Here is a 14,228-nt window from a genome sequence, read left to right on the forward strand (position 1 = left end):
GACCACTCTTCTCGGCCAACTGTCAATGCCTGTATGTGTCCCACACTGAATCAAACACCATTTTCTCCAAGCGAGAGGGGGATAAGCACCAAACCCTCAGCGCTGCGGGTCACGAACATCTGAACATGACTCTCGTCCTCTGTATACGGAAATTCTGAAGCTGTGGACAGTGAGTCGGGTAACCATCCATCCTGGCTCAATAGGGACAGTTCCAGTTTACACCTATTGATCCAGAATAATTATCAGTAACGCCCTCTTCCACTCTCAAAAGCATCTCTGTTTAGACCACATATTGTACGATCAGCCTATCAGTAAAGAATGTCAAGCTAAGGAAGCATCAACATTTAACAGGAACACTTGTCATTTCAAACAGCGAGCCGGGCCCACTGGGCTTTGTAACCATGCCACAGAGCACAAGACGTCAGCCTGGGTTTCGGAAGCCGCATCTGAGCAATAACCCTGCATCAGCTGACTGGAACAGAACTCCTTTTCCCTGCCCCCTTTTAAGCGGCAGCATTCCATCACCTACAACGACCTTCCTTTTGATCTCTTGGCACCAAAAGAAAGCCTTTACTGTGTGGTCTGAGTACCACACACACAGGTCGGCAGCTTCTGCTTGGCAAACACAAAAGCAGTAAGGGCCAAATGAAATCTCAGCCCTTAAAAGAAGGGAGTTTTAGGGAAGAATGGTTAAAAGAAGTGGGGAAACGAAGAGTTACTCCAGGAACTGGGAAAATCACTAGCCAGGAGTATTTGTAAAATAATAATAATAAGCCACACACAAATGAATAGTATCCTCTGATATTAAATGGTAAAAATAAATATGAAACAGATAAATAAAATGGGAAAAGTAACACTGATGAAAATCCTTGCAGAGGGCTGGAAACAGCCCAGCTATAGGACAGCCCGGGCTGATTTGGTTTTGTTACTGCTGTTCAATGTGCAATAATGGGCCGGTGGGAATTCAGGGAAGGCTCTACCTACATTTACTTACGGACGCAAAGCAGCCCCTCCTTCATGCAGCCAAAATATGAAGGAATAAAGCAGCACTCAATCCAGAGGAAGGAGGAGGAAGCCTAGCTCAGTGCCTCACCTGGGTGACAGGTGAAGCAGGTGAGATCTGGGCAGAGTCAGGAGCAATGCATCCTCTCCAAGGGGCCCGGGTCCCAGCCAAGGGAGGGAAGCCAGTTAGTCCAGCAATACTTACCCTCTTTCTTTCTCTCTCCCCCTCTCCTTCTCCCTGTCAGCTATCTTTTCCTTTTTTTTTTTCTTTTTTCTTTTTTTCCCCATTTGCTAATAAACCCGAGGCAGCAGGCTTAAAAATGTCAGAATCCTTGCTTTCTAAATCTCTAGCTTCCAGGAAGGAGCGCGCTCGTCTGGCATGTTTTGGAGCAGTCAGACCCCAAGAACCAACATGAAATTCCCACAAAGGCCAGAAATGCGTGTCATTAAAAAGATCTCTGTGTTTGAAGTTTTCCATTAATAAAAATGTTTTTGTAAAAGGTATCTACTCATATTCCAGTTATCAAAAAAGTGAAAAGGTGACCTTTAAACTTGTAAACTTTTAAACTTGTGAAATATAAGCCACTGAAAACAAAACGTAAATGGGGCAATTTATTTATACAAGTTTTAAGTAGATTAATATTAATTTGTTTGCAACACTCCAATGGATTCCAGAATAAGCCATGTGCCCCACAGCGTGTCCTCGTGTGATCACTGCTGTCAAACTGAGCGGCTTCCTCTTCCAAGCTCGGCAGAAAGAAACAAAGTATCAGAAATGGGCTGTTTTTGCTTATGTAAAAATACTCCTAAAAATCAAATTTAATGGTCAAGTGTTTCAGAAGACCAACGCATTATGAAACGCATATATCTAACATCAGCCCTGGAAATATGTGTATCAAATATTCCACAGCCATAAAAAAGGAACTTACAACGCAGTTTTTGAGTGATGATACTTTAAAATGGAATTAAATGTTTTGGCTATCTCCACTGATTTGGCACTAAGTAAAATTGTTATTTTTGAAAGGTTCACTATTTCTAAATTTTAAAATCATCTTTAAAAGCACAACTTGACTTTTTTAAGCCCTGTTTTATAAAAAATTGGCATAGAATGTATTTTTAAATAAGAACCGTGCTTGATATTTGTTATTCCAAAATACATTAGCCTCTAGATATTCTTTATAAATCAGTATTTCCAATGCGGAGACATACTTTTACTGCAGCATGACATTTTCTGAACTTTTCTTTCCTAAGTTGTGGTCCCCCAACACAATAGGCGATATATCTACAAATTCTATATATTTTTATGACGCTCATAAATTGTGCTGAGCTCGTAGTCATGGATTGATTAGTATCCTACACGAGAGACAGGCTACCTTATCATACAAAGAGTGTCCAATAGAGTCATGTAATGTCAATGTGACAAACTGGTTTTATTCAAAATGCCCGGGTAAATTTAAGGGAACCCATCACAGCCAACCTTGAGAATCACGGGCTTGTAAAACGAATCTGGCTTCCACATCTGGACGTTAAGCTCCAAGATCTAGTTTTATCCTGGTGTATCTCTCTGAACTTTAAAATTGTAATAATCTAGAATCTTCAGCTCCAAAGAATATACAATTTATGCAAAGGACAAACAGAAAATGAAATCCATTACTAAACCTTGAAAAATAAAAGGATGTAAATAAGAACTGTGAAAAGGCAGAAAGGAGTTAAGAGTGGGAGAAAAATTGGAAGACTCCTAAAAACCATGAATCTTGACAGCCATAAAGAGAAAACTGTGGTCTCAATTCCAAGTAGCAATTTTGGAGGAGGAGTGGATTTCTAAATAGTGGCAGTCTGGTCAAACTCAATAAACCTCTTCTCAGAACATTGTTTTTAAATGTGTTAAAATATAGAGAGAAGCTCACAGAAAACCAATTCTATTCTGTGAAGTTATCAAAAGACTTTAAAGTATTCTGTGCTTCTTTACTACACATTAAATAAAAAGGTCTAGCAATCAGAGTAGTAACTACTGTGTCATTTTATAGTCGTGATGAGCCTAAACGGTATTTTGAGAGATCTGCAATAACTAACCGTAATGTCATTTGAAATTATCTATGATATCCACTGGTGACAAGTCACAGGTACTGTGAGAACTACTGTATTACATTCATAATTGAAAAAAATACCGTATTGAGTTGGAACTGTAAAGATAAAGATGTAATTAATTTCTTTCCCATCCAACTTCATGGCTCTTGACTCTAGACCAAAATCTCTTACTCTAGACACTTTGTTACTTATTTGTCTTTTGATACCTACTTTTGGAGAGAATGTCTTAAGAAAGCCACCTGAGAACAGGTTCTTATCCAGGGGATCATCTACTCTGCAGCAGAATCTTCTCTCGGGCAAGGGTTAGGGTGGCAGCCCCGTGTTTGTTCCCATCTACAGCTGACCAATATCTTGGTTGATCCCTTCTTGATCTATGAAAGTGAGGTCGAGTTGGCTGCTAGACAGACAGGCAGGCATAAAGTAGACTCGCGAGAGAAACAGGAAACAGAGGCAAACGTAGAGCTCGCCAGCTCCCACTCCAGCAGCTCTCTGCCGACTGAGAGGTTCCCATACACTTTGGATCAATTCTCTTTTCTGCTCTAACAAGTAAAATCGCCTTAACTAAGCCCTGAAAGTGCATGCATGCCACACTGTGCATGTAGTTAGCTACTCACGTGCAAACCATTAAAACCAGTGACATAGTGTTCGTTCAATCAGCATGGGCTGGTGATGACTAGAGCGAATTTCCCCACAAATCATTATCAAGCGGCTCTAGAAAGTGCACGAAGAGTCTAGGCCCTAGGGATGCTAGAGTGGCAGCAGACCCAGTCCTCTCACCTCCTGCAGTTGCCGCGCCTGTGTTCACTGCTGGTGACCTGGGTAGCATCACACTGCCCATGCAGAGGACAGCCAGATGTGCAGACAGCATGTGGCTCTCTCCATGTTTATGTTCACCAGTCTAGGAGGGCAAGAGTCACCCAGACATTGCTCATTCACATGTGGAAAACCAAGCCAAACCTCTGGGCCTTCATGCCAGTGGGTTTTTTTAATTAGCAACAACCGAATTTCTTTCTTGCTCTAACATTAATGCAGGGAAGAAGTTTCAGACAGAGAAACATGCAGGAACAGCAACGAACTAGTCCTTGAACCCAGCCAGGTTTCAGATACATTACTAAGTAATTATCCTGATGCAGCCTCTCTGTATGTGTAGGTGATTTCTACCTGCACTCCACCAAGTGGTAAGACAAACACGAGAACAGCTATTGGCTACCCCAGCCTTCGTCCTCCGTTATCCCAAATAACTTAAATTGTCTAGTTCTAACCTCAGACTTTTTTCCACTTATGGTTTACATTCAAATGTTACAAAATTGAGCTAGGCAGCACTACCTTAAATGGTGCAATTTTAGAGTCTTTCGAAATATTAAAAAATTTAGAGTGGCATTCCTGTACTTCTAGTCAGAAGTATGACCGCTCACGGTGACCAGCGAGACTGAGCCAACCGACTTTTCTTACAATGGCACTACGTTTTTGGCAAACTATTATAAAACATTTTGTTTCTTTTACAACAGTATAATTTGCTGTGCATACAGTTTTTGCTAAACATAAATCAGTTTTCTTTGTGGTCATGCAAATTGAAGTAGTAACAAACCAGATGTTTGATTTCCTTATTTTCTTGGGCAAATCAGCCTTGGTTGGGTCTTCTGGACTTACTTTTTATTTTATTACTTTATCACTCTAGGATTTTAAGCATTTCCAATCTTCCCCAAGATATCTCCATGATATTTGATTTCAGGGCAAGGATGGACAGAATTTAAGAATTCGAATGCTGAAATAGGTCAAGTGCCAATAATTTCTCATTTTTGTAAATTGCTACTACTCTATGTTCATTTCACCAAACGCTGAAATTGTATATCAAGTTAAAAACTGATAGGTATTTAAATTTTGTTTTAGTATTTTTAATGCAAATTGTTGAAAATTGATAAAATAGTTCTATATATATAATATTCTCCTTGAAGAACTCCAATTAACTTCAAGAAAAGTTTTAGTTTTACTGACTGCTTAGCACATAGCACATGCTCAATAAATGATGCGTGAATAAATGTGCATTAATGATTATTTTAAATAATGGTTAAGGTGAAGGGTTAAGGATTTAGCAAATAGCTAAAGACTACCAAAAGCTTATATACCAAATTTTTAAAAAAACAAAAACTTTCTAACCACAGTATACTATATAGAAACTACAAAACTCTTTCCACCCAATGTGTTTTTAATTAAAATGGAAAAAGCTAAATATTATCTACATCATAAAGAGATCAGAGAACTTTTGCTCTTCTCTCGTTTATATGGCTAATGTGAAACTTAAAACAAAAAAAGTTCCAAAAACATGTTACAGGAATCTCTGCTTTGGGTAAAACAGAGACAACACACCCAGGAACAGAAATGAGTTCTAAAGGCACTTCCCTACAAACCTAACACGTGGCCTGCTTTCCCTTTCTCCCACCTTCTCTTTCCCTTTTCCCAGCTTCATCTGCCTCCCGTTTAATCACCTGGAACCCTGCTTTTCTCAACTACTTTCTCTTTTGCCTACAAAAACGGTTCCCGTTTGTTTTTAATAATAAGCCTTGTCTGAAATTCTTCGTCTAATTACCAAATCACTCTACAGCTGGTGACAACATACTTGTACGATCCAAGTACTATCAACTTACAGATATTTTCAAGTTAATCCTAAAATACCATTAAGTACTTATCACTTAATTTTCCAAAAGTAGATTTGAATCTACTGGTGGGTTACCCTTTTTTAAAGAATGCTCTATGACTCCTATATGAGAAATCACAATTAAGAAGCTTAGAAAACAATTTTACTACCCCACTGAACAAAATAAACATAAACAAGTTACACTGCATTTCACAGATATATATTTTATAACTCAAGAGCTCCAGATGAATAACACAAAGAACACAATAGACTTGATAAGCCAACATACAAAGAACTTATAAAACAAGAGCGAGTTTTCCTGGGACTCAGTGGTCATCACAGCAGTGACCCCAATTTTCCACCTCTGAAACAAAATCACTCATTTTAGTCACTTAGTAACACCTGGAATCAAAGGAGAGCTGGACATACCGATTAGTGGTCATCAGAAATGACATCATCCTACAAAGGTAAAGGACACGGAAATTTGGGAAGACTTTCTTTAAAATACAGCTCTTGGGCTGTCACCTAAAGCTGTGTGAGGAACAACATGACGTAAAAATAAAAATGGGGACCTTCCCATGTACGAGAGAAAGAATGAAAAAAGCAGTCAATACACACTGAGAATATAACAGAGTAATAAACAACAGCAGACCAGGATGTCTTAAATTTCCCTTTAATTCTGTCTTACGCAAAGAACACGAAACTTAATCCATGCATTCACCTCAAATAACCTCAGTAAAAAGTAAAAACCAAACAGCAGGAGTCACACATCTCACCCTCTGAGAGTGCCCCAGGGACCTGACTGCACTGGTCCATGGAAACCCCCAGCGTTGGCCATCAGACCTGGGCAGGCAAGCAGGCACGGCCTCCTGCCCAGGCTCTCCTGCCACCCTGGGGACAAAGACCAGGGCCTATCCCAGGACAGGCGCTCCAGAGATGGGTTTCCTAGTGACACTGCCAGGTATAAATGTGCATTTCAACACAGGTTACTCCAAAAATCAGGCTGAAGCATAGATCAGTAATTAAAATGAAAAAGATAGACACAAAAGTACCATGAATTTAAACATTTCTACTGCAAATGGCAGCATGAAGTCCTAAGCCCTGCACCACCACGGAGTTTAAAATAAATCAAACTCACTGGAGGCTGGCTCAAAGGGCAGTCCGGGAATGAGGAGGAGAGCGGAAGGTATGCGCCACGAGTACTTCTCGCGCTAGAAACAGCACCCAAAGCCACATGAAAACAAGTCGTTCTACTACAATAAATTGCAAATTAACCCTCTTGAAAATCAGCTACAAGGAAGAAATGAACTAATTTATACCACGCTGTATAGTCACATTCTTTTGCAAAATCTCAGTTATTGGAGGCTCTCCGGTTTCAAAGATACGATGAGCAATTCATTGGGGGAGAGTATCTGCTCAGTTTGCCCATCTGGCAACTCCCTGTCCAGGGGACTTTCGGGGTAAATGTAAAGTCAGTAACAGCACAGAAACCTTGGTCGTGAGTGAAGCACGTGGCACGTGCACTCTTCAGAGACGATAAGGGCCATGAAATCAGTGATAAAGCGTTTCCTGACTTCAGGATGGTACCTTGGGTGTGAAGCTGTGAATGTTTGCACCTGTGAACTTAGCCAGTTCTCACAGCGATGCAGGCTTCTCGTCCATTTTACAAACATAAGGCAGAATCCTGGAAACTTTTCCAAGGATCATGCCAGAAGTGATTACCATTCTGTAAGGGCATCTATTCCTAGACACACTGGAAGAACCGCCCTGCAAATCCCACCACAGTTTCTTTCCTTGCTGACTTGCTGTGAATACCTTCCCAATATCTCACTATCTCAATCAATTCTGATACATAGACAGCACAGTCACCAATCATCAAAAAGAACTTGGGGGAGACATTTAAAGCAGCTCACTATTAAGAAATGAAGGATCCGTAGTTAAGCAAAGCAAAAGTACCCATTCGACTGAAACACACGTTACATCGTGATCCTCAGGTGGAATGCTGCTACGCATGGCTGGCTCCTTAGAAGCCAGCTGCTTCTCCAGACCAGGCGCGCCTTACAGGTCTGCACGTGGCCTCACTCCACGTCTGGCCACAGCGGGACACGCTGTCCCTTAATGTCTGTGGCAGCCGGTAGAAGTCCTAATCACACAATGCCCAGAAATCAGCGTCTTCTAGTTAGTTCTAGTCTGCCCAAGGTTCAGCTTTGAACATCTGTCATCTTTCTTTAAAATACTTTTGGCTTTAAAGGACAGTCTCTGAAACCCTACTTTGTAGAAACATCCTGACCTACTTATGAAAAACTGGGTTGGCCTCATATTGATATGTATAATTTTAAAAGGCCTGTGGCCTGCTTTCAGATTCATGTAAATAAAGGCTTAAAGGGGTTGGGTGGGGAAGAGGGAGGAGAAGTCTCAGAAATGGAAGTGAAACAAGGGAAGGGTGAGAGGGCCTGAAACAGTCTTCAGGGGCTTATGAAAAGTTCGCCCATAAAAATAACCCCCAGAGAAAATCTCACCCATGCTGCCTTTCCCCACTGTGACCTTCCCCAATCTGCTACACCTTGGGAAATCGCCTCATCAAAAATAAAAACATTCACAGTGTGAGGGATATAAATGATGAACGTCTAAGTATTACCTTGTCTTGTACACCTGAAACTAATAAATTAAAAAAAACACAACTGTTTCTCAAAAAATAAAAAATAAATAAATAAATAAATAATAAAAACATTCAGGGACAACCAGACCCTACATCTCGAAGGAAACCCAATAAAAGAGGCTTCTCCACCCTCAACTGTGCCTGACGAAACCCACTCATCATCAGTCAGCAAATATTGCTTAGGGTCCGAGACGAGCCTGGCCAGTGCAAGGACTTCTCAGGAGACACATGTCCAAGTGCGAGAGGTGAGGGTCTGGAGGATTAATTAGCAACAGTAAACAACAGTAAGCAGGTCGCTGGCAACGTGGACACAGCCAAACAAGGGGCGGCCACTTCCACCTGGACCTGTCCTCCCTAGGGCGCCTCAGCCCAGACTCCACATGCACACAGCAAACCCCCATTTTCCGCGGGAGAGGATGTTATGCCCTAAAAACATCTGCGTCTTTGCCATTGGACACGGAGATATAGCACGCATTTCATCATTAATCTGGCAAACATGTAGTAAGCACCAACCGTATGCAGGGCATGAGGACACAAAGGTGAGCAAAATTGAGCCTCAGTGTCAATTACAGCGTAGAAACTATCAAGAAGACATGGCAACTGTAGTCTAATGGAATTACAAGGAATAATATACCATAGTGTAGGGAAAGGGATTCAATTATCCCCAAAATAGGAACCATTAGGTTTATTTGCTAAACCAAGTTTACTAGAATCATCATAAACTGCAAGTAGTACATAAAATGTGGGGACATAAAATGTGGCATCTGCCTAGTGGAGCGGCATTGAGTACAGACAGGAAGAGACGTGGTGCCTCAGACTCGAGGGGCCTGGGGGCAGGAGAGCAGGGGCACCTCCGCCTCCTTCCCAGCTTCAGATTTTTGGGAGGTGACAGTGTGCAATTTCAACTCTCCACCAGGGGCATCCCCCTAAATTCCTGCCCCTGAAATCAAACTCCCCTCTGTCCTCAGCACACACAGCAATGGGAGTAAGTGGCACCATCACTCTTAAGTAGTCAAAGAACAAAGACAAGAGAAATGTAGGAAAAAGAAATGAGAAAAAAGAGGGATAAAAAAGGAAGATTAGGATCCCATTTGGTAAAGAAAGCTATGTATCCATTTATCAAGTCTGGAATCAGGGCATGTGCCCCTAGCAGCCACCAACTGTCCCGCTGTCACTGACTTTACCACCTCTGGAAGCCAGAAAGACCAGAGATGGGGGGTTAAGAATGACACCACTGAATGGGGGCACCGGTGACAGCTATTTATAGGGTTCCAGGGCCTTTGTGAAAAGCTTATCTCAGGGTAGACAGGGCTGTTTAAGAAGGGCTGCGGCTGAGAGAACGACCTCTGAGTCACGCTCCTAAATGGGCACATGGAGACAGGGAGCCTGAGAAAGAAAGATGGAGGATCAACAGGACGGATAAAATGAAATGGGGACTTGAAAGGGAGGCAGGTTAAGGGCTGCCTTCATTCACTCACCTTCCTTGCGTGCCCTTCCTTTACTGAGAGGGGGCCAGCCCCCCAACCACTGCACATCCAAGGAGCAAGTGGAAAGAACCTATCTACTCTGCCGTGGTTCTCAGGGCCTTAAATCCCATGATGTTTCTAACAAGCAATTCAATAGCAAAATGACAGGGACACTTCAGGGCCTCTATGTGCAAAGCTGAATTTGAATTAAACATGTAGACATTCCAATAAGGAAATTCCTCCTACAGAGGTAACTGACAAAGAAATCATCTTAGGGATTATTAAAGGGAAGGAGACAATCACATCAACACCAGTGGGCTGAGGGGACAAAATGGGAGTCATTCCAACTCTGACTGAAGGCAGAAGATCAGACGTCCCTCCTAATGAGAAACAAGCTCATGGAACGCTACCCAGTGATTCCCCAAATCCAGTTGGCTGGGTTGTCAACACCTAGGTCTTCCCAAAACCATCTACGGAAAACAAGATCCTGGGCTGGGAGACCTTTGTGCCCTTGATGCAAATCGGGTCCTGGGCAGATTCCACTGTCAATCTCACCTCATTACCATGACAGTTGGTTTTACTTGGCTAACTGACCTCCTCGCAAACCATGTATTTTGGTAAGTGGCCAATTTCATCCCCATTCACTCAAGCCAGTGCTAAGAGACTCTGCCACACGCTAGTTCCCAGGAGGTTGAGCCAACTTTGCCGAACAGTGTCCAGGCTTATCAAAGAAATTAGGGCTTAATTCCACCTTTTTTCACTCACCCTTGCAATGGCTTTGGGCCTTCTGATAAGACTGGTTTTCAGATGTTTTTTGATATAATTACCAAATACTTTTTTAAAATTTTTTCTAGCACTGACACAGAGGTGTCAAAGGGCTTAAGTGATCTCAATGATTCACCCTGAAGGAGGAATGACTACATCCAACAAGTCAGGATCACAACAGCCAACCAGTCCCACCACCGGGAGGCATTAGAAGCCACCATCAAGACCAGCAGCACAAGCGCGTGACAGGTACTCACTAAGCACGAGAGGTACTCACTAAGCGTGTGACAGGTACTCACTAAGCACGTGACAGGTACTCACTAAGCACGAGAGGTACTCACTAAGCGCGTGACAGGTACTCACTAAGCGGATGACAGGTACTCACTAAGCACGAGAGGTACTCACTAAGCGCGTGACAGGTACTCACTAAGCGCGTGACAGGTACTCACTCACTCAGTGCCTCCCTCAGAGAGAAGGGCACTATACTGTTAACGTCTGCATTCTGTTTAAAACACACATTCACATACAAGCAACCCAGGGCTTGTCTGGAGACTGGAAAACTTACCTGTCTGTTAATGTACAGCACCTGAGAAATCAGAGTGATGAAAACGCATCAGGGACAGCCTGTTAAAATTCCTGAATACTTTAAGAATGTCAGAATGAATAAAATCTAAAAATTATGGTAAACGTCGTTTACTACACGACCTAAAAAACAAGGTAAGTTTTACTGAATTTCTGAATTACACTGACAGGATTATCATCTCCTTAATTTGAAGTGGTTCATTATGTATCCACTGTGGTCGCTTACACACGTAAATTATAAGCATGTGTGGGTGGGTGTGTGTGTGGGTGGGTGGGTGTGTGTGTGCGTGTGTGTGTAAGCGCGCACACACACCAGAACTCGAGTCAAATTGCTGTTCCCTGCAAGAGGCAAAGAGTACTTGTCCTTGAAGAGAGGCACAATCTTTAAGAGCTGTACACCAGTTCACAGGCTAGAAGACTAGAACAGGAAAAGAGAAAAAAAATTCAGGGAAGTCCTCTTAAAGAAAATATCCTTTACATGGTTGATCACATGTAAAACACCTCGGAAGTGAAGATATTGCCTGCTGAATCTACATGATCTTTTAATTCATTTGTGAGCAAAGCTCTGAGACCCATCTCAATTACTATCAAGCCAGGATATAAAAATTACCCCAGGGGCCGGCCCAGTGGCTCAGGTGGTTAGAGCTCCCTGCTCCTAACTCCGAAGGCTGCCGGTTCAATTCCCACATGGGCCAATGGGCTCTCAACCACAAGGTTGACAGTTCACTTCCTCGACTCCCGCAAGGGATGGTGGGCAGCGCCCCCTGCAACTAAGATTGAACATGGCACCTTGAGATGAGCTGCCGCTGAGCTCCCGATGGCTCAGTTGGTTGGAGTGCGTCCTCTCAACCAGAAGGTTGCCAGTTCGACTCCCGCAAGGGATGGTGGGCTGCGCCCCCTGCAACTAGCAACGGCAACTGGACCTGGAGCTGAGCTGTGCCCTCCACAAAGACTGAAAGGACAACAACTTGAAGCTGAACAGCACCGTCCACAACTAAGAATGAAAGGACAACAACTTGACTTGGGGAAAAAAAAGATCCCGGAAGTATACACTGTTCCCCAATAAAGTCCTGTTCTCCTCCCCCAATAAAATTTTAAAAAAAAAGTTTACCCCATACCGCTGCTATCAAAATAATCGAGGAAAGCATAAAATCTATATGTGGAACTAAAAACAGTAGCCAATTACCTGTGGGTTCTAAGGAGGTAAAGAGGCCACTCCTGAAATGCTTTAAACAGGCCCGCCTTCCATCTTCCATCACCGCCATTGTATATTGTGTGTATGGCATATATAACACCCCTTTTAAATCTTGTATGAACTCTGGCATTTTTACAGGTTAAAGAACAATGTAAGAACTGATATTTGAAAATATTCTCAAGTATCAGTACAAAGAATATGGCCTAAGAGAGTGTTAAATTACAAGCCATCTGCTCTGATAATTTACGGTGTGATTCCTCTCATCTCCTTCAACACTACATAACGTCTCTATGGTAACACAGTGACTTCCAATGCAAGTTTGGAGGGCCAATCGTGCCTTCAGTCTGCTCACACACAGAAAGCCAGACTGGTCAGCGAGCTGCTGGAGGAGCCAGGATCATCCCTTTAGGGAGGATGTCCCCATCATAAAGGGACTGAACTCCCTTTCTTCATTCCCTCCAGGTACACAAAGGAGATGATTCTGCAAACTGCACGTCCTATGCCCCACACAGACTGGCCTGGTCCCTCACCCACAGCCAATGCGTGAGCCGAGATCTAACTCGTTGGGTCCTCAAGCCAGCTGCGCAGCTGCACTCCAGCGGGGCTTTTTCAAAACACAGGTTCCAGGGCTCGTTCTAGCAGCTCAGTCGGACTCTCTGGGGACCCTGTCATTCTGAAACAGCCTGGGGTGAGGAAGCACAGGTGTGAACCACAACGGCTGCCTCTCAGGCCTGTGCGCGGGCCTGCTCGGGGCTAGTGGCCCACAAGCGCCCACTCATGAAGAACAATCACAACACAGGGCAGACAGAACCAGAAGACGTGTGCACACGGTGCCGAGCCAGCGCCGATGGCCAACGAGGCCGGGACAGGACGGACAAGAGCAGTCTCCCACAGGAAGTGACGCTCGAGCTGAGTCAGTCAGGGAAGCCAAAGGAGCAGGGAACACCCAACACAAAGACAGGTTCAAGGGCACATACAGAGAGCTGGGTGTGCACTGGGGCCTGAGAGGCTGATGGGGCAAGAGGTCCAGAAACTTCCCTCCACTGAGGCTGTGGGGACAGAGCCCCAGAGAGCAGTTTCCAGGCTCTCGGCCTCACGTGGAAAGGGGCTGGCTCAGGTAGTAGATGGCCGTCAGCTGTGATTGGATAACCATCAGATGTGACTAGTTGGCCATCAACTGTTACCGGTTAGCCATTGGCCACTAATATAACTGCTGTCCACTAATATAACTGCCGTGGCTGTGTTGGTTGTTGGTTGGTGGGCAGAAAAGTGAACAGCAGGTTGTGGCTCCTGCTTCCTGTATCTCCAACCAGCCGCCAGCGAGAATATAGTGGTGTGACTATAGTTCCGTGGGTGTTCCTTTTTGGCCTCACCATGTCCTGCGTTCTTATGTGGGGAGCGGGAGCTGAGACCCCGCATGACAGAGGCCAACCCAGCAGAGGCAGATAAACTGACGAGGTCTGAAACTCAGAAATTCGCCTTTGTGACTCCCATGTGGCCTTGGTTACAAAGCATCAACAAAAAAGAGGATTTGGGGATGGCAGAAATGGGACTGGAAATGCCTCTGCCCTAGTCTGTGACACTGGAAAAATACCACATGCATCAATAAATGTGTGACAAATGAGAACTAATATACTTTGTCTTTCTAAGAGCACCTCAAATTTTATTTTCACCTTGAGAACAATTTCAGTGCGGTGGACTTGAGCTAGCTGATCACCTCTTATAATTTTAATTTCTACAGAATTCCCCAGCACATTTTTAAAAGAGGCCAAGAGAGAGAATCTGCCTAATCCTCGTGTCTCTTTGGACTATAAATTCCCACTGGCCAGAATATTA

At 43.5% G+C, this 14,228-nt stretch overlaps 1 protein-coding gene across 3 annotated transcripts in view; it reads right to left on the reverse strand.

Moving 5' to 3' along the window:
• TRIO (trio Rho guanine nucleotide exchange factor) overlaps positions 1-14,228 on the reverse strand; it is a gene marked incomplete at its 5' end in the record, with an annotated part of 321,447 nt that overhangs the window by 292,187 nt on the left and 15,032 nt on the right. The window lies entirely within an intron of this gene.

Source organism: Rhinolophus hipposideros (assembly GCF_964194185.1).
Source record: "Rhinolophus hipposideros genome assembly, chromosome: 7".
Taxonomy (NCBI): domain Eukaryota; kingdom Metazoa; phylum Chordata; class Mammalia; order Chiroptera; family Rhinolophidae; genus Rhinolophus; species Rhinolophus hipposideros.